Source organism: Globicephala melas, chromosome 2, assembly GCF_963455315.2.
Source record: "Globicephala melas chromosome 2, mGloMel1.2, whole genome shotgun sequence".
Classification (NCBI taxonomy): Eukaryota; Metazoa; Chordata; class Mammalia; order Artiodactyla; family Delphinidae; genus Globicephala; species Globicephala melas.
The window spans coordinates 127,322,529-127,344,110 of record NC_083315.2 but is presented as its reverse complement, the minus strand read 5'-3'; the positions used below and the strand labels follow the sequence as shown (position 1 = coordinate 127,344,110).

The window sequence follows — 21,582 nt, the reverse complement described above, 5'->3', positions numbered from 1 at the left end:
TGTGTTATTAGGGGTTGTTGGGAGCAGGGCAGACAGAGGCAGAGGGCAGGTGAGCACTGCCGATCCCTGGCCCTGAAGTGGGGGGGGGGGGGCGGGGGGGTTACACAGCAGTAAAGAAAGGGGATTTCGAGGGTCTTAGAAAGCCAGAGAACTTCCTTCCCCTCCAACCAAGGAAATCACCAAGGAGATGGATTTAACTCTTAAGACTTAATAGCCTCCTTTGGGGGTTCTGCTTTTTTTGGGAATAGAATATTGGAGCACAGCCAGACCAGTCCTCTAAGCCAGGTTTTCTACTCAGAGTCTCAGACTGTGGCTAGAAGTTGTGATTTGCTTGGTCTGAGGAATTTTGTAAATTCAAGGTGTCATCATGCTAAAATTGGGAGAATTCAGGTAACACGGAGACTTCTGACTTCTCTAAAGAAGCAGAAGTGTTGGCAACATTAGGCTGTCATTGGTGCACGGCAACAGCAGGCGAGAGCAGGTGCTGGCCGACCCATTAGCTGAGGCACACCCGCTCCCCCCTACACACGTACACGTGCATCCCCCCTCCTGCTTGGGTGCCCTCCAGGCAGGGAGGGTCCTGCCATGGACCACCGCACCCCTGTTCTCCCTGCAACTCAGAAGCAGTCTAGACACACACTTCTGGATCAAAGTCAGCCCCGAGAGCCACGATTTATTCCTGCCTCTGCCCTCACACAAACACAGAAGGCTCCTCCCCATTTACGAAAGCCAAAGAATGTCAGCATTAACCCATGATTGAAACTTGTGAAAGAGGAGCTCCAGGCAGCTTTAGCCTTAGCATTCCACAGCTCCTCATTAGAACGGGGACTTTTTGTGACTCTGGGACAGCTGGAGACACATGACTGCATTCAGAATCTCACGCGAAGGGTGCCGGCCTCAAGGACGCAACTTGTGGGATTCCTGACGTGCTCCTCGGACTCGGGGCAGGCGTGCTGGGTGTTCCACACCACAGCACGATGGCGAGAAGGACCGGGCCGTCGGGAACAAGGCGGTGGACAGTCACCGTCTGGGCCAAGGTCCCGCTGGCCCCAGGCGAGGCCAATTCACTGGCTCCAGAGCAGAACCAGCTAAGAAACAGGCACGGCCCCGGCGCCCTCTCCCCCACGCCACGCAAGTCACGCTCTGCCGTGCTGGCTGCTTCCCGGGCTACACGCCGACTCTCTCACGGGGCTTCACGGTGAGGGCCGCCGTCTCCTCTGGGCTGCACTGCGTGGAACTGCGCAGAATATGCTTCAGGGGGCTTTGGAGTCAGAGAACACTGGAGCCCCGCGAGGCATCTTAGATAGCATCTGCTCCAGGGTTCCCAACGGAGACTGCTCTTCAGAATCACCTAGAACACAAAACCCAGATTCTGAGGCTCCAGATCCCACCTCCGCAGCCTACCCCCCAAAACACACACAGTGATTCTGCTGACCAGTCAGGTTTGGGGAACCGCTGATATCGTCCGAACCCTTCACTTCTGTTTCTGAAGTACAATCCTGGGTTAAGTAAGTTTTCCAAGGTCACACAGCTGGTTTGGCAGGACTGGGCTTAAATTACGGGTCTCTTGAATATAACCCAGGGCTTTTTCTACAACACACTACCTCCTGGACGTACCCATGAAGGGAACGCCAGACGACCCCAGAGGGTCTGGGTAAGGAAAAGGCTAAGAGGCATAGTCTTTGTGCATGTGAAGTAACCCCAGATAGTTTCCCAAATACTGGCTCCCACTGTGGTTTATGACTCAGATGCCATAGTCTCATGTCATCTGGGCAGGAGATTCTGCTTCTGGCTCTATAATTACCCCAGTTTCACTTGTCCTTTGAGAGGTCAGGGAAAGAACTGTGCATGTGTGTATCGACTTCTCTGTGCCTCAGTTTACCTCTATAGAAAATGGAGAGAATGGTGGCACCCTTACGCCTGCCTCTTTGGAGCTCTGCAGACCTATTGCATGGCCACACAAAGGCATCCTGTGATCCCCTAGGCAGAGAAAGAAGCCTTCCGTACCCACACAGAGCTAGTCTTAAACTCAAGGCCACTCTTGCCACATTTTAAATAGTTCTATGTCAGAATACCACTGTGACTCCTCTAGCTACCCTGCACGCCCTCCAGGAAGGGCTGCTCGTCTCCTCCTGGTCTCTGGAGGGCTGGTGAAATACTTCCTGTGGGTGATCTTGGGAGGAGCCCCAGTTTTGAAGGACTAAACAAGATTTAAAAAATTAGATACTACTACTAGTAGTGAATAACTGGCATTGAGTTGTTATTAAGTGCCAGGCACTCTGCCAAACACTTCACATGCATTTAATCCTCACTACAGCCCTATAAGTGAAGTGTTATGAGTATTCCCATTTTACAGATGTGGAAAATGAGGCTCAGAAAAGTTAACTTGCCCAAGATCACATAGCTGCTAGTGACGGAGCCGTGATTCAAACCCACATACTCCAGTCTCCAGGGGCAAAGCTCTGATAAAGGGGGTGGATGAACAGGTCACTGTCGTCATGAGGTTAACCTTCCACGTGACACTGCCTTGTACTTGCCAGTGGAATGTCACGCCCTAATGCAGCTCAAGCCAAGGGAAGCTTGGGCGCTGCAGCTGTGACTGTCTGCTGGGATGTTCACAGCTCCTTCCGTTCAGGGACTGCCTGACCCAGCCTGACCAAATTAGAGCATCTAGCGGGCATGACATAATTTGACATGTACATTGTTAGCTGAACCCCTTGGGAGATGATTTTAAATAGAGACAATACCATGCTGTGAACTATTTTGGGTCACGGAGCCCTTATTCTCTAACTCTTGCAGGAAAAAAGAATTGTGCCATGATAAACTGAAAACCCCCAAGAAGCTGTTCCAGGGTCAGGAGAGCAGCAGGCTAGCTGGATTGGCAGAGATTCTTCCTGAGAGTTTCAGGGATTTCACCCTCATTTCCTAGCGCTTTATCCCCCAAACATTCCCAAAACCCTAGTTAAGAACTGCTAACTCTATCCATCCTCCTCCTAGAGACTCCCTAACCAGGAGGATTCAGAACCCCAGTCAAAATCCAGCACTGGTAAGACTGCAAAACAGGCACGGCTTGAAGCCCCCATATGCACCTCCCATCCTGCTTTTCCCTTTCTCAGGTGCACAGAACCAGCAGTCTACCCAGGGCCGTGCTGAGGGACCACGCAGGTCCACGCTCTCTGGGCATCACCCGATGCCCAACTCCTAGTCATAGCAAGTCTTCCCTGTCCTATTTCCCATGCCCTCATACTTGCTTCCTGACCTTCCTAAAGAGTATGTGCATCCCTGTGTGCTAGTGCCACTGATACTCATGGCTTAGACCTACTGACTATGACACGTAACCAGCACCCAAGAAATGTTTAGTGTTGAATTAATGAATGAAAGTAAGAGTAACAGTTTCTCTGGCAATCCCATGCCTTACTCCCAACCAATAAGTTCAATACTGGTTTTCAGGCTAATAAAAATGAATTTGGGAGCAAAAGACCTTTGCCTTTTAAAAAACTGAAGCCCTTGAAATAACACTACTTGAGAAGGATGACCAGGAGAGATATAGAGCACATGGTGGCCTTCCCATATGCATTTCTTTCTTCCCCTTCCTAGCAGGGCCCCATACTTCCCAGCCATGCACTTGGGAAGGATTAACCTAATTGCAGTTCTCTGGGCAGACCTCGGTCAGTTCAAGCCATCCAGTCGGTTCCATTGTCCTAGCTACCCTAGCCACAGTGATTGGCTTGGGGATGGCCACCTGGTCCAGATATAAGGAGATTTTGCTTTCGTGATCATTAGGTGGGACAGTCTAAGAATAAAACCATGGCAGACTAAGAAGAAATGGAAAGACACTGGGTCTTCATTGGCTTGTCCAGCTACTACATCTGGCCTTACCTAAGCCCACTCAACCTCTGGTCTTCTCAATTACATAAGCAAACAAAGCCTTTTTTGTTTAAGCATAATGAATACATAATACAATAATACATAACCCCTTGATTCCTTTTATGATTGAGCTCAGAGACTATTTTGTCAAGTTACATCACCCTTATCTTACAGCTTATTTAACTTAAAAAAATAAACATACCAAAAGACAAACAAATGAAATCCCTAATTTTTCACTCTCTGGTCAAAGCCTTCCAAAGATTCCCTAGGCTTGTGATGTCCCAGGTGAAGGAGGAAATAACAGTGGTTTCAATAAGATAGAAGCTTACTTCTCTCTCATACAAAATAAGGCTGGATTCTGGCTGGTATGGGAGCTACAGTGTCATCAAAGTTCCAGGTTTCCTCTGTCTTTTTATTCTGCCATACTTAGCATATGGCTTCCATCTTGAATTCACTTCATGGTCCAATGTGGCAGCTAGAGCTCCAGCCATCACATTGATCTTCCTATTCCAGGAAGGCACAGGAGGGAGAAGGGAAAAAAAAAAAAGATGACATCAGTAGTCTAGCCCCTCTTAAGGCATCTTCACAGAAGATCAACCCAACAACTTCTGCTTGTATCTCAATGGCCAACCCAGCTGCAAATGTGGCTGACAAATGTTATCTTCCAGCTGGGCACATTGTCATCCAGTTTAAAATCTTGGTTGTGTTATGAAGGAAAAAGGGGAGAGTAGATACCGGGTAGGCAACTAGCAGTTTCTGCCCCACCCCACTTAACAACCAAGCCTGACTTTGGTGTTCAGTTCTTTTTTTTTTGAATTTTATTTTATTTTATTTTATTTTTAATACAGCGGGTTCTTATTATCTATTTTATACATATTAGTGTATATATGTCAATCCCAATCTCCCAATTCATCCCACCATCACCACCTCCGGTGTTCATTTCTGTCGCTCGGTACCTGCTCCTCCAAAGAGACCCCCTGGTTCAAGCTGCAATTACTCTCTCTGCAGACCCTTAACATCCCAAGTTGGTCCCCCCTCCACCCTGCCCTCCACCTGCCAAGGATCTTCTGACCAGCATCTTCTGATTTATCCAGTTGAGAAGCACTTATTGAGCCAATAAATAAGTAAATTAGAACACTTTAGTCTTTCATTAGCATCTTGGCTTCAGTTTAACTCATAGCACACTTGACCTTCTTCTCTGTCTTGCTCTAGTCAGACCCATTCGTACTTACCCTTCTTCATTCACCAGTCTCCCTTGAACTATGTTCTTTCCAACACAGGTCTGCTCTTCAGTATCAGTTTCTAACTTCTTTCAGACATTAACGTTCTCGGTCCCATGGGTAAGAGCCTAGGGCAGCAAGGGCTATGGTCAAAACAGCAGCTGAGTGGGGGCTGGTCTGCAAATCTTCATGGATGACAGGGTGTGATTTTGTCTGGGGCCAGGTGACTGAGGCCAGGGCAATGACTTCTTTTTCAGTTCTCCCAAGGCCTTCTGACCCGTTCTTGTACATTTCAGATCCCACGGACAGCATTGCAGGCCTCCGTTAGCAATGAACAGCACACACAAGGCAAATCAAACAATAATAATGAAGTGAATTATTGCCTTGCTAGAGGCAACACATCTGCTCCTCCGTATATCACCTGCACAAAAGCAGAAAAACACAAGAAAAAAAAATCAATGTCTGATAATGCTAAAAAAATGTGTTACCTTGAGTCCTCATATAAAATTAAAATTTTCCATTTTGATTTTAATTATAAACTGAAAGCTATTGTAACTCAAAAATGTACATTCTCTTATGTCTTTTCAAATAGCAACATCATTAGGCAGATGTGAACAATTATCCCCAACTGGATTTTTTTTTAAGTTAAATTCTTCAGAGGAATAGATAGGTTATTCTTTAAATCCTTGGTTTAAAACTAAACCTATGAGACACAATATTATAGGTTTAACCAAGAGGGCTTGACTTTGGATTTAGAAAGTTTAATTGATCCAGTCATCCCTTTTATTAAAGCTATCCATATATTTTTAAACCAAAGAATTGTAGTAATGCATTTTAGGGCCAGAAGCATTCATCATCTTGACGACCAAGTGATAAATGGTGAAAAGATTTGAGATCTAAGACACTCTGTTACTATATTGAAAGGCCAGGTAAAGAAATTCCAAGGGAAGGTGTCGGCATATGTCCCCTCTGCTTTTTAATTTCCAACGACAGACACTTAATTTCCATTCCAAACACTTCCCATTTGGATTAAACAGAACTTGATTCTCCAGGGAAAACTGGCAGCATAAACTAAAAAGAAATTCATCTTGCTGAAAAGCGAGTCTGTACTCAGGTGTCACACCACCATCAGCGTGACAGGATCCCCACGGAAAAGCAATGCTGGGAGTGACTTCACTCCCTTAGAAGCACGGTCACCAGTACCCAAGGATGTCAGGGGAACTGGTTGGATCTCAGAGGACGTGTCTTTTTGGTGCAGGAGAGGGCATACTGAGGAAGGCAGATGCTGAAATGGACACGGCTTATCTCAGACAGGTGGAGAGGGCTAATCTCAGAAAGGTCATTTGAAGGAAAATTTACCCAGGAATGACATTCTCCTCTATCTTGGAGTAGAAGACCAGCCAGATACCGGCAGCCCTACAACCTGGGCTTCTTTCCAGGGCTGCAGCTCCCCTACAGGCGGTTGAGCAATGTCACCCTGGCAGCACAGAAACCCTGGACAGGCCTCTGAGACTGGGGAGTCTGACCAATAGCTCACTGATGAGAAATTGCACTGTCCTTGGAGACATTGCCTTGCCTAGACTTTAAGAGCCTCCCTTGTTTTTTCCCCTCCAGTATACCACAGCCAGATTTCCTCTCTCCTTCCCGCTGTAGTATTTTGCTCCGAGGACCTTGAGCCACAAAGCTAAGGGGGGGGGGGGGTGTGCATATCATTTTACACAAGAGGCATAGGTCCTGTACAACTAGCTGTGCGATGTTGGGCAAGTCACTTAACTTCTCTGTGCTTCAGTTGCCACAACAGTAAAGTGGGGATTATGATTGCGTTCACCTGAAACGGCTGTTAACCAGCATTCAGCGAAATCCTACTGGAAAGTGCTGAGGAACAGTGCCTGGCTCATAGAGCTCCACAGAGGCTGGCTGTCACTGCAACTGACAGGGGAGCAGTTTCTCCCTGGGTTTCCACTGCAACACACGTTTGCCTCTCCCAACACGGGACAAAGATGATAAGAAAGTGAAATGTCTCACTTGGTCTAGGAATCCTTTCATTTTGTCAGTGGTTCCTGAGTTATCAAAAGATATCTATGTGTGTGTATGTAGATTCCTTTAATTTCCTAAAGACTATGCTGATTTGGTTCCTTTTTTATCTAATGGTGAAAGGCTATGTATTCAGCCGTTAGGGCAGGCTTCAGGAACATGTGGATAAAATGTAACCAGCGTTATCTTGGTTCAAATTCCTTTTTTGTGACCAACTGTTGTCTCAATGAACCTTCGCAGGGTTTTTGTTGGTTTTTTTCTTAGTTACAGCAGAGAATAAAATAAACACATCCAGGCCTTCTCACACAGATGTAGGCTGACGCCCAATTAGGTCTGTGGAGGCCTCATTTTGGCTCCGCTGGTCACCATGCCGAACAGATTTCATGCATGTTGAAGACAGTCCATTAGTTCTTGGCAAGGAGGATCAAGTTTTCAAAGCTGCTTTCTCTAACAAGCTCCACTCCCCACCCCCGCTTCTCATACACAAAACCTTGTTGAAGGGGAGAGGCTCTCCCCCATTTGTGGAGAAGAGAGGTCAACCCCATCCAGATCACCCCGAGAGAGATCACCCCGCCAGAGCCTTGACAGTCATCATCTCCAGGACGGCCCTGGACTGTGCTCCATCATTAGATTCCCAGGGCACCACCCAGAGTTAAAATCTCTCCTTCCAGCTCAGGAAAGAAGCATTTTTATTTCAAAATCATACAATGAGAGATTTGAAAAGTAGTTTGCAACCTTCTCTGCCTCTAGGGAAGGCACGTCCATTCACGACCGAAATGTTCCCTCAGTGCATTAGGTGTTGCATTGACTGAGCTTCTGACCTCTCACGGTGCAGCCGAAAAGGAAACAAAGACGTTTTGCCTCTATCTGTTACAATGGAAGTGTAAGCCCTGATGATATGGGTTGAGCCAGGGTTCTCAATGGAATCTTTAGACTGGTTCCTGGGAGGAAAAGCCAGTAGGTTTCTGTTATAGTACCAACTGCCACTGGGAGTGGGTTCCTTGACCTAAATGTGCTGTGAGCAAGGCTTCCCTTCCCATAAGGGAGTGAGCACTGTAGTGAAAGGTGCTGAGGTGCTGAGGACCAATATTAACCAGCATTGTGGAGCATGGTTACCATGGTACCACTGTCAGCCCCAAATGACTGTCATGAGGTGAAAAAATTATCTTAAAATAAATGAAACCAGAAAAGGTATATTTATCAACCTCTTACCAAACACCTATCTGTATGCAAAGTAGAACCTCTTCCTTAAGCTACAGATACTAGAAGATTGGGAGAAATTTCATGACATAAACATTTTCTTAAAAGAATTGTTATTCTCACCTCCTAAAAATGGTCGGTAAAAATAACGAATACAGATTTTTTTTTTTAAAACAAGGAGAGTTCTAAGGAGTGATTGGCCTATACACTTAGATATTATGCAGCTATGACATTAAAATTCTTCACTAAACTACCAATAGTTGGTTTGAAATTTGCAGAATGGTACTTGACTGGGAGTTTTCTTCTAAGTTGTACAAATTATTTCTGGCAGGACCAATACATGAAGCGTATGGTAAAATGTGCTATACAATGGGAAAAAGATATCGGTCACACAGCTAAAAACACGCGGGCACAGTTTTTGCCCTGCTCTTGCGTAGCTCCATCTGCGCTTGCCTTTCCTTATGAACAGAACCACCCTTTTATTTAGAGCAGCAGTGTGTCCAGCCAGAATGCCCAGTTTCACAGCCGCCCTAGCAGTCAGAGGTGGCCAGGTGATGCGGTTCTGGGCAGTAACGATAGGCAGAAGTCCCGGGGGTGGATATTGTTGGGAGACAGTTCTCTGTGGTCTCTCTCATTTCTATGTACCTTGCAAGCAGAGGCACTTACTGATAGCAGCAGAGTATCTTCCCAAGGATGCTTGCATAGCATACAGCCTTGGAAGATAGAGATGCTGTCTCTCCAGAGCAAAGGGGAGGCTTGCTTAGAACCTTGGAAGATAGGGATGGTGTTTCACTCCAGAGCAAAGGGCAGGCCTGCCTACTGCCAATTGTGTAAGATTTGGGGAACCTGAGTTCAAGGTTCCTCTCCCGTGAGGCAACCCACTGAGTGCACCAGCATTCCTGTGGGCCTATCTCTGCCACCCCTATGGGACTTGAGGGTGAGGAGAACTACAGCAAATCGTGCTGCATGCTGTGTACTGAGTAATAGTGCTGGCTGCCTCTGACCTAGGAGTCTCATGACTTCTGCCAGCAACCATGAAACCATGGCAGGCTAACTTCTTAGCTTGCAAACAGGACGAAACCTCAGGCCCTTCATTTTTCTTGGCTGGATAAAAAAAGAAAAGCCGGAGAAAGCTCTTGCCCAGTGGCCCTTCTCCTTTCTTCCTGCCCTAAGGTACAGCAACCATTTGGGGACCACGTGGTGAAAGCATGAGGACACAGGTCTGCATGCTAAGGATGGCAGAGCAAAAAGATGATGAACCTGGGTCCTGATAGAGAATTACTGTGCCAGCCCTGGATTGCATAACTTCAGGCTTGTTATATGAGATGAATGGGCCTCTACTTACTGAAGTCAGTGTTGTTTTTCTCCAAGCAAAGCATCCCTGGAGTTTGTATCAAATATAGTAATTACATAATAGTAATTGTGTCAAACATACGCAACTTAGGGCACGTATGTTGCTACCTTCCTTACTTCTTGATCCGATTCTACCTTTCTGTATATTAAAATTATTACATATATCTTTTATAAGTTAATTCAAATCGTTTTGGGAAAATCAGGTAAAAGTCAATTCAGTAAGTACAACTTAGTCCTGGGCCACATTTATCCCTGAACTATGAGTTATCCCTTAAGTTATTTGTCAAGAAGGCAGTAAAAACAATAGGACTATCTCTTTCTGGAAACATCTACCACATGCCATGAGGTCTGTTTAGTTACCAGTATGTATCCAGCACCCAGCAAAATGGCTGGCTCATAGCAGGCCCTCAAATTCGTATTAACCAAGTATTCATGAAAGGTCTCTCTTTATCAGATGTGTTGGTTATGCCCCCCCAAAATTAAGATTTAACACAGAGTATTTCAATATATTAGGTCTGTCGTTTGACTATAATAAGCGTTTTAAGAAAAGACCACAGGTCAACTTCAAAGAAACAGCTTCTTATCTTTGTTCCTTATGACTATAAAATGCTGCATAACTTAACAATGGAATCCAGAGAATCTGTTCAACCTTGAAAACTGGTGCAGTAGGATACCAGAAGTAATAACAATCATCCTCAGAGATTAACACATCTTTGAATGTCATGTACACAAATTATTTTTAGAACATTAGATAGAATTTGAAACTTGTGTCAGGGGACTTCCCTGGTGGTGCAGTGGTTAAGAATCTGCCTGCCAATGCAGGGGACACGGGTCCGAGCCCTGGTCCAGGGAGATCCCACAGGCCACGGAGCAACTAAGCCCCTGCACCACAACTACTGAGCCTGTGCTCTAGAGCCTGCGTGCCACAACTACTGAAGCCCGCGCACCTAGAGCCCATGCTCGCAACAAGAGAAGCCACCGCTATGAGAAGCCCGCACACTGCAACGAAGAGCAGCCCCCGCTCGCTGCAACTAGAGAAAGCCCGTGCGCAGCAACGAAGACCCAATGCAGCCAAAAATAAATAAAATTTTAAAAAAAAGAAAACCTACCAGAAAAAAAGAAAGAAACTTGTGTCAGGTAGAAAAGTCAACCAGTACATAAAATGAGACTATAGGAGGGCAATTTAGAACTTTACACCAAAAATAGAATAAACCAAAAGCTACTGTGCACGATAAGATGAGTTACAAATATCCTAAGTATTATTTTCAGTATATGTTATGATTCCTAGTTTCAGTTCCAAACCTAAATTATATGAAATTATATATGGGTCCTCGGTATGATTTCTGTTTCAGTCTCTCTCCAAACCAAGTGAAATACCATTTCACACCCATTAGGATGGCTATTATGTTTGAAAAAAAATGGAAAACAGCAAGTGTTGGCAGGATGTGGAAAAAATGGAACCCTTGTGTGTGCTGGTAAGACTGTAAAATGGTGAGGCTGCTATGGAAAACAGTTTGTGGTTCCTCAGAAATTAAACATAGAATCACCATATGATTCAGCAATTCCATTCCTAAAGAACTGAAAATAGGGACTGAACCAGATATGGCACACGAGTGCTCATAGCAGCATTATTTACAATGGCCAAAGGTGGAACAACCCAACTGTCCGCCAGCCTATGAAGGGATAAACAAAATGTAGTAAATGTATACAATGAAATATTATTCAGCCATAAAGATGAAGAAAATCCTGATACATGCTACAACATGGGAGAATCTTGAATATATTATGCTAAGTGAAAAAGGACAAGTACTGTATTATTTTTGTCCCAAACCACAAATATTGTATTATTCCCTTTATATGAGGTCCCTGGAATAGGCAAATTTATAGAGACAGAAAGTAAAATGATGGTTACCAAGGACTGGGGAAGTGGGGATGGGAAGTTGTTTGGGTACAGAGTTTCTGTTTGGATTGATGAAAAAGTTCTGGAAATAGTGGTGACGGCGGCACAACATTGTGAAGGTGCTTAATGCCACTGAATCATACACTTAAACATAGTTAAAATGGTAATTTTTATGTTGTGTATATTTTACCACAAGCAAAAAAAAAAAAAAATCTATGGAACAAATTAAACCAAAAAGATGGGTTTTGTTTGTTTGTTTTAGGAAGAGCAAATAGAACAGATTTTTAAATTCCGTGTGAGTTTCGTTTTCTCTGTCTTTGCTTTCTTTATGCCCTGCCTGCCCGTGCTAGGAAGCGGAGTGACGAAGATGCCCCCAAGACATTGCCATGGCCTCTCCGGCTGTGGGTTTGAGTGGTCATGTGCCTCAGAAGGTCTTATGTCGTTTGGAACGCTATCTAGTTCGGCAATTTTATTTCAGGGCTTCAACGCTCAGGAGAGCATATCATTGCAGCTCCCCTCCACTGACCCCTCAGGTTTATGTTGGGCCAGAATTTGTTTGTGAAAATATTATTTTAGGATTCCTTCCATTCCTATCATCTGCTTATTTTCCTTCCTGCATATTTCATAATGTAGCATAGAGATTTCTGATTCAGCAGTTAAAACAGTCTGTGCATTAGTTATCACTTCCTTGTGACCCACTTTATACACCATTACTCATTCTGGCATTGAGAGTCCAGATTTAAAAAGAAAAAAAATTCCTGGGACTAAAGTATGTATCTGTTGGAATAAAAAGGAAGGGGAAAGATATTGACTGAATATCTACCAGTAGCATTCAAAGCACCCCAAAGTGGGCTTCCCAACTCAGCCCATTTCCTGTCCCATTTACTCTCCTGCAAAAGCTCTCAAATTACACCCTCTTCAGTTATTCCACACCCACAGTCCCACTTTCTCCACCTCCCCTACTTTCATTTCCTTCCGAAAAAATACATCTCTATGCCGAATCCACCAAACCTTGGTACACAATTAAAATTCAATACATAAGAGCTAATGTTATTCTTATCATTCTAGTTTTGTCTTTAGGATAAATTCCTAGAAGTGGGATTACTGGAACAGGAGTGTACGTGTTACTAAATGGGACATATAGAAACGATGTGTACAAGTTTCCAGTTTTATAAAAGTGTCTAAATTTGACTGCTAGAGATAAGGATGTTTATTCATATCTGTAACACTAGGTGCTTGGGAGGATATATACCAAGATATTAGCAGTGGTCATCTCTGGGTATTCTCTGTGTTCTTGCTGCATTCGGCCATGGCTCACGGGCCCAGCCGCTCCGCGGCATGTGGGATCTTCCCGGACCGGTGCACGAACCTGTGTCCCCTGCATCGGCAGGGGGACTCTCAACCACTGCGCCACCAGGGAAACCCGAAGAAGCTTGTTTTAATGCCTGGAAGTTAACACTTTTTCTCCCAGGAGACTCCTATTAAAATGCAAATATATTACCTGGGAAAAGCACCACTTTCAACTTGAGATCAGCAGCACACCCCTCCCCCAGGTGATTGATCCTGGCCCTGAATTAGGACAGATGGAAGGACTGGGGCAGGGCTACCATCCCCCCAAGGACAAGTCCACAATAAGAGTGATGGCAGTGGGGGTCCCAAGAGCTAGAAGGCACAGCAAAAAAGATCAGATGCTCAAGGAAAGGAAACCAAAAACCAAAGCTATGAGCAGGTTTCTAGAGGAGTGCTTGAGAGGGAAGGGCTGCCTGCTCTCTGAGATGGTGGATGTTCAGTCTGGGGGCAGAGGAATGAACCAATGGACCTTTTGATACCTCCTGCGCAGTTCTATGAAAAGCCAATTACTGGGTGAAAAGAAAGATCATGAGACTAGAGATTGCTTACTTGCACACACCTGTGCTTCTTGGCGTATATTTTAGAGCAGAAGGTTATCGTTTATACAAGTGAGCTCCAAAGGGCTGGTAAGTGAATCACTCTGAAAGCAATTCTGAGATCTCCGAGTAGATAGATGCTACGAGAGTTGGCATTAAACTGACTCATTAAAATGTTTTCTGTATGCAAACTTTCCTTTTTTGATTATCTTATTTCATAGCTGTATTACTTTTGACCATAGGGCTGCTTTTAGAAGAGCAAAACCCTCTACATTCCCTCCAGGATACTTTCATACCACAATTGAAATCTATGTTTTTGGAGAAATGCTGTGCGAGACTGATATTTCTGAAATGCAGCTTTGTTCTTTTGACTTTTCCAAAATTCTCTTAATTCCAATTTAAGACAGAAACACTTTTTTTTCCTACAGCTCAGAGCCACCGCTGCCCAAATCAGAGTCTAAACTTCAAATCGAAATTCAAATTGTAAGAAACAGAGATTTCCGGTTCCAAAAGACAGGGGCTGGGTAGAAAAGAGGATGCTTAGGTTGTCAATGGGGACAAACAAAGGCTGACACTGTCTTGCATTTATCATAACAGAAACTAAAGGGAGATGGGAGACTGAAGGGAAGGGGCCGACTAGTCTGTAACCCGTCTTACATACTCTTCCTCCACCAGGCCCCTACCTCCGAGGAGGCTCCGGGATCAGCTCTTTCTGGGCTCTGTCCTTGAAGGAGACAGGTCCAGGGGGTGGCTGGGCCTTCTGCTCCCTGGGTGAGGATCTCAATGCAGATCTGGTTGTGGAAGGAGCCTTTCTCTCTGGCCCTTTTTTTGTTTATTTATTTATTTATTTAGGGCTGTGTTGGGTCTTCGTTTCTGTGCGCGGTGAGCGGGGGCCACTCTTCATCGCGCTGCGCGGGCCTCTCACTGCAGTGGCCTCTCCTGCTGCGGAGCACAGGCTCCAGACGCGCAGGCTCAGTAGTTGTGGCTCACGGGCCTAGTTGCTCTGCGGCATGTGGGATGTTCCCAGACCGGGGCTCAAACCCTTGTCCCCTGCGTTGGAAGGCAGATTCTCAACCACTGCGCCACCAGGGAAGCCCCTCTCTGGCCCTTTTAATAATTCTGGAGGGAAAGGAAAGGGATCCCCCAGGCAGGCAAACCTGAACAGCAAATAGAGAATGGGACGCACAGGGGAAGGAAGGGTGGTGGGAACCGCTGGAGCTTCCCTTTCTCTGGCTGCGTGGCTGCTGCGCTCATCTGTCCTGGATCCTCTTTGCTACTCCCCTACTAGCTCCCCATCAGGGTATCTCACCTACCTCTCCAGCTCCAACCTGCCTTAGTGCTGGCGTTTCCCAGATCCAGACTCCTGCATCCACCCTCCACCGGGACATCCCACAGGCATCTCAAACCCGACCTGTCCTGAGAGAACTCTTCACCTTTCCATCTAAATATGCCCTGCACCTGGATCCTCTTATCTCAGCCAGTGGGCGTGGGGTCTCTGCTCACTTACACCAGAAACCTTGCCCACCCAGCCACCCTCCCCCATCTTGTCAATTACCAAGTCCTCATTGCCAGCTTGACTCCTAAGCCACCCTGACTACCACCTGAGACTACAGGCCACCGTCACCTTTCAGGGAATTGGAGCGGCAGCCTCCTCCTTGGCCACCCCGTCTCAACTCTTGTCCTCCTCAAATCCGGCCCGGATGGTTTTTCGAACCAGCAAATCTGATTCCATTTCAAGCCTCTTTCTATGTTCCCCACTCCCATGCAATATGTTCACAACCTAAACTTGGCATTGGCAGCTCACAATTCTATTCAGAACGGCAGCTTTTTAAAAAGTTACATTATGAACTATTTAAAACCCACAAAGAGGCGTAAAGGATATAACAACACCCCTATCCATCCCCTAACTTTAGAGATAAAGCCTTATCTCTAAAACAGCCGAAGCTCCCCATGGACCCCTCCTCTCCCTCCTTTCCCACAGAGGTAACTGCCATTATTCCTATGATGTCTTTGTAATTTTCCTTAACATGGCTTCTTTATTTCATTATAACTTGTCATTCTTCCTTATGAGCCTCTCTTGCTGGTTAGATTTCAGTGAAGTCCAGAAAATGCTATGAAGAGACCGTTTAAAAAGTTGTCCTTTCAGGCACATTCTCAGGCTCTCAGGTCATCTCTCCTCCTTGCTGCTCTGCAATGCGAAGCCTGAGTAATTCACTGGGTGGGAGGGGTGTGGGAATTGAGAGGGTAGGAGGCAATGTGCTCAAGCCCATACCACGTTCTCCAGATCCTCACTGATTCCCGCTGTGGGGTGGCTGGACTCAGCCTGTTCAGCTTCCCCTGCCACTCTGACTCCAGGGGTGCTATGCCATCCTCTCTCCAGCCCATGGGAGAGGTCCAGGCTTTGCTGTGGGCTCCCCCTGCTCCCTTCACCACTGCAGACCCCAGAGTAGGCTCTCTGATTCTCAACTCGACCATCTCGCATAAGATATGGGAACTGAAGGGGGTTCAAAGAAGCCAAGCTCCATCCCTTCCTCTGCCTAATCACACTACTCTGTCTGTTTCACTCTGATAAGTTGGGACAGTTTGAGAGGTGTTTTCCTTTCTGATCTCAAATATGAAGCAGGGCAAACCCCCCAGGTCTGGTGTTCACATCAACCTCCCTGACAAGCAGATGAGGTTGTTCCTCATCTGTACCCTTCTTACCTCTGTGGTAGGTAGTCTCCGAAGAGGACCACTATTAATTCATCTCTTCCTGTATGTGCAAACTGCTCCTCCCATCAAGAAGTATAAGCTATTTCCTCTCCCTGACTCAGGGCTGGTCTTGTGACTTGCTTTGATCAACAGTGCAGTGGAAGTAATGTTCTGGTACTTCTGAACCCAGACCCTAAATGTGCTGGAAGCTTCCTCTTCCTCTCAGTTGGAAGCCATCTGCCATGTACCGTGAGATCATCATGCTGTGAGGAAGACCTGCCTAGCCACATGAAGAGGCCAGGGAGGGAGAGAGAGAGAGAGAGAGAGAGAGAGAGAGGCCCAGCCAGCCCTAGCTAGCTCTTCCATTTATTCCAGCCAGGCACCAAACTTGGGAGTTAAGAAGTTTTCTTGGGGATTTACCTGGTGGCGCAGTGGTTGGGAGTCCGCCTGCCGATGCGGGGGACAAGGGTTCGTGCCCCGGTCCGGGAAGATCCCACATGCCGCGGAGCGGCTGGGCCCGTGAGCCATGGCCGCTGAGCCTGCGCGTCCGGAGCCTGTGCTCCGCAGCGGGAGAGGCCACAACAGTGAGAGGTCCGTGTACCGCAAAAAAAAAAAAAAAAAAAGATATTCCAACCCCAACAGATACTCCATGAACAGAAGAACCACCCAGCTGAACTCAGCTCAGACTGCAGAATTATAAGAAATGATGAAATGTAGTTTTAAGCCACTAAGTTTTGGGGGTGGCTTATTATGCAGCAATAGCAAAATGAAACACCCCTCCAGCTGCATTTCTCACCACTGCCTGCCTCATACTTTGTGCTCCAACAACTCAAAGCAGCTTGTGGCTCCCTGCGTATGCTGTGCTGTGTCTCACTTCCATACCTTTTATTCAAGCTATAATCTCTTTTCCCACCTCTCTCCTTTGCCTGGCTAACTCCTGTTCCACATCTGACTCTCTCTCTTTTTTTTTTTTTGTAGGTGTCCATGATACCCTGGGCAAATCACATCATTACACTAATGGCATTATACTATAATTATTTATGTATCTGCCTCCCAAACTAGGCTTGAATTCTTTAAGGCTGGGTACTATGTCTCATTCAGCTTTGAGACACCACTTTATATGGAAATGTGAGCAAGTCCCTTGAACTTCTTTAGCTCAGTTTCCCCGTGTCAATTGGGGATAGAATTCAGTTGTCTGTAGCAGAAACCCAACCTCATTGGGTTAACCAAATAATGGTTTATTTTTTTCACACAACAAGTCTGAAAGTAGGTCTTCTGGGGCAGAAAGAGTGGCTTTACAATGTCAGAATATCCCAGTTTCCTTCTATAGTCCTCCTTCACCACCGTTAGGATATGGCTGTCCTCCTTATGGTTGCCTCAAGGTCACAACATGGCTGCTCCACCACCAGCCTCGTATCCACGTTCCAAGCAGGGAGAAGGAAGGAACAAGGAGAAAGGGGCAATATCCATATAAGGACAGCAACACTTTCCCAGAGATCCCCAGAAGACTTCTACTCAAGTCTCACTAGCCAGAACCAATCACATGGCCATCCACAGCTGCAGGAGTGACATGATAAAATGTTTGCAAAATGATAAATGTCTGCAGTAATTGCCCATGGATCATAAACTTTGAAGTAGAAGCAGTAACTGCTTGGGGTTACCTTTCTGTAAGGAACAAGGAGAGGATGGATGTTGGGTAGCAACTGGTAGTTTCTGTCTCACTCCCCACCTATAGAACAGGATTAGGACCTACCTCACAGAGTTGATGAAATTGAGAGAGAATGTAGGCAAAATACTGTTCTTCGTACCAAGGACACAGTAAGCACTCAATAGAAGCAGTTATCTTTCTGCATTTCCAGATGTGGCACTTAATTCAAACATCCAAGAGTTTTCCCTGAAGGGGCAGAGATTTAGTTGGCTCAAGGCAATTGTCCCACTCTGTCTGCAATGCTTCTGTGGTGAATTTGCTTCTGATGATTAACAAATCTTTTCTCAATAGTCTGTTCAACTATTAATAAATCCAAACAGGATTATCATTATGACTCTTCACTTACAACGTGTGACCCAGAAAAAAACAAAGCTTTTTGTCTGGAGAGACACGAAAGGCAAATGAGCTGTTTTCATTGCTTTGTGGCTACAGTGCTGCATATTTCATTTCTGATTCATGGAAAAATATCTAGCACACAGGAATCAGTTAGATTGGTGAGCAGTCTCAGACCAGGGGAGTTAAGAATAAAGTCTCCAAATTCTTAGTCACTGGGACCTGGAAGTGTTAGCAACAGGAAGACTTCTTTTTGCTAGGAAACTGCTCTGTGAATCTGCAACTCCCCTTGCTCCACTGGGGTTTTTTGTTTGGTTGTTTGTTTAAGCAGTATATCTAAAATTTTCTGTATTGGTTAGGACATTTTTGTTTGCAAGGGAAAAGCATAAAATGGCTTATTAAAAAGTGAATTTATTGCCTTGAGTGACTAAAAAGTCCAAAGTAGAGTTTCAGGCACAGCTGGCTCCAGGTGCTCAGGAATCTCTCCATTTCTCAGGTTCTCCCTCTCTGTGGTAACAAAACAGGCCCCTTGCAGCTCCTAAATACCAACCACCAGCTCAGCATCCCCAGCAGAAAGAGGATGCCTTTTCCCCAGTGGTTCCTGAAAAACCTCCAAGATTGGACCAACTTGGGTCACATGCTCACCCCTGAACCAATGACTGTGCTAAGGAAATGCGGTTCTCTTATTGGCTAGTCTGGGTCACATGCCTGAGCCTGGAGCCAATGACTGTGCTAAGGGAATGTGGTTCTCTTATTGGCTAGTCTGGGTCACATACCGAGAGCCAGGAGGTGGGGTCAGCCCCATTCAAACCACTTAGGTCAAGAATGGGAGAGAGATGGTCGTCCAGAGGACAGTTGGGGTGCTACTGCCAGCAGAGTAGTGTGCCCAGACAAGCCTCACAAAATCTTCTGGAGTTCTGAACAGATTCAGCTTCATTTAGATATTACTGAACGTTAATACCATAATAATACCAGTGACACCCTTTGCCATCTGTCAACATCCTCATTTTTCAGGCTCATTTCAAATGTCACCACAAACAAATCTCCTTAATGAGATTAATTTTCCATCAGCACTTTATTTTCCTCTCACAGCATGTATCATTTCTTGCCATGGATTATGGTGAGTTACACACCCATTTGTCTCCACTCTAGAGCTGAGCAAGGCATACCTCTCATTCATCACGGACAGCCTGAGGATAAGGGCTTCTGTCTGGCTGTGACCAGGACTTGGAATGAAGAGAATGCAGCATGGTAAGGAGGGGAGAGATCACATGGCCCCCTCCAGGAAGAAAACGCATCCAGGGGGCAAAATTGGATTTTAGAAGTCAGGCTGGCTTTTCTTTCTTAAGTTATATTGGAACCGTATTTTTTTTTTTTTTTTTTAATATACATGTGTGGCGAAACCTGGAGTGAAACTGAAAACAGATTCAACCCCTGAGATGGCAGTAGTCTTGGAAATATATCATGTCCTGAATGAATTAGGGCGGCAGTGAGTTGTGAGACGCTTTCCTCCCTTCAGTAAACAAAAATGCAAATATCCCAGATGCCTTTTACACCCTCCCCAGGGCTAGCAGCTTATTAATCAGTTCAGAACCTTTCCACGCTGCTCCAATTTTTTACAAGCTGTCTGTTTCCTCTCCTGTCGTTGGTGGCTTAATTCCAGGGACACTCACCTTGGGAGAGAAGGCACCGACATACCAAGATCCTTCCAGAGTCACCCTTGCTTGCAGGCACCTGCAGATTTCCCTTGGATGTTTCCTGTTCAACACAACAGGTTTTAATTATGTGAACGAATATTTGCTCACTATTAAACCATGTTTACCCTCGTAAAAGGCAAACTACAAAGGACGAGGATTAGGCAAGCCCAGAAGGAGCTGAACATTTATGTAAACGTGCTCAGGTTTCCTACCACCTCGCCTTTCCTTCCTGCTCCATCCTTCTGGGCGTTCTGCACGTTGGTCTTCTCATTTGAAACAAATGATCACAAGTTCTCTTTTTGCAATTCCCACCTACTCCTCGTGGAAGCAGGACTACGTTCTCCTCCTACAGACACCTCATCCTTCTGTGCAGAAATATCTTCTGTTGGTTCCTTAACAAAGACTAACTCTTTGTGACCCTAATGGTGCTACAAAGGTGCTTCCCTTTCTGTGGCTTCTGGGTCATATTTCTGAACGAAAGGAAGACTGCCTCAGAAAATCTGAGATGTATTGTTTCTCAGTTCTTGTCAAGCATGTCGCATAGTTTGTTCCACTGCCAATTTCTTCCTCGTAATTCTGACATGTTGGTTCTGAAACACATTCATTTCCCATAACCGAAAGAGCCCGAGTGGCAGGGGTGAGGGCGGGGACTTTACAATTCAAGAGAGATAAAAATGGAAGCTAGTTGTATGAGACTTCATTTATTACAATAGTGAACACAAGAGTTTCTAATGTACTGTTTTGGGTGGTTGTTAGAGTCCAATGTTCTTATTTAGAGCTGAGAGATTATGTTAAGGTCCTTTCTCCCCTTCCCCCCCATACATGCACACCAGGCTGCTCACATGCAGGGTTGAGGGGGAGACATCTCAGGAAAGGAAGCAAGAATGAAGTCACACATCTATCAACCAATGGAAAGTGAGCCATTGTATCCACGAAGTAGCTGAAGCAAGTGCGTGTAAGCACCCTCTCATCTACAACAGAGCCTGTGCTTGGATCACGAAAAGTCTGACCCACACCAGAAGTTTCAGTACAGTAGACATTTCACAAGGCAAAGCGCATGCCCTTCCTCTTCTCTAAATTAGTTCTGTGATGCTGGTGGAATGAAAGACTTCGGCTTTCAATACGCATCACTCCGATATAAATAACCACCTCTGAGGGCCTCACACTTGACTTTCTCAGAGCTCAGGTCTTCACTTCCCCCAATGTGTGGTCAAATACACCTGTTCCTCCAAAAAATAGCACACTGACCTCTTCTAAGTAAATTATCCTCAGATATTTCCAAGGCAAGGTCCTCTACCTAGGGGATCAGTTTCACGCACATGCAAGATGCTCCATTGCATTTCTCCAAAGACACTAACCTACAAATGCAGACAGGCGATTCTGGAAATCAAAGAAAACCTGCCATACAGCATGATCTTTAATCACTGCCTGTCTGTAGGTATAAATAGTTCAGCTGAAAACATGCCTGTTCAGACAAGCCTGTGTACACTGCACAGGCGCACACGCACGCACGCACACATAATGCCATGTGTCACAAACAGTAGAAAATTCCATGCTTTCAGGACAGGCACCAGCCAGATCCTTACATTGTGAACCTAAGAATGCAAGTGGCAAAATGAGTGATTTCAGGCCACTTTTGATTATATGTTTGGAGCTTGGCCAGCAGAGCAGATTCCAAGCAAACCAGCTCAGG

At 45.6% G+C, this 21,582-nt stretch overlaps 1 long non-coding RNA gene across 1 annotated transcript; it reads right to left on the bottom strand.

Annotated features, from left to right (window-relative positions):
• Positions 1–698: 698 nt before the first annotated feature.
• On the bottom strand, positions 699–20,135 carry LOC115852263 (uncharacterized). The gene is made up of 4 exons (XR_009562773.1): positions 19,866–20,135; positions 5,100–5,508; positions 4,197–4,371; positions 699–1,351 (listed from the first exon to the last, which is right to left on the bottom strand). It is a non-coding gene; the product is annotated as an uncharacterized lncRNA (long non-coding RNA).
• Positions 20,136–21,582: the final 1,447 nt, after the last annotated feature.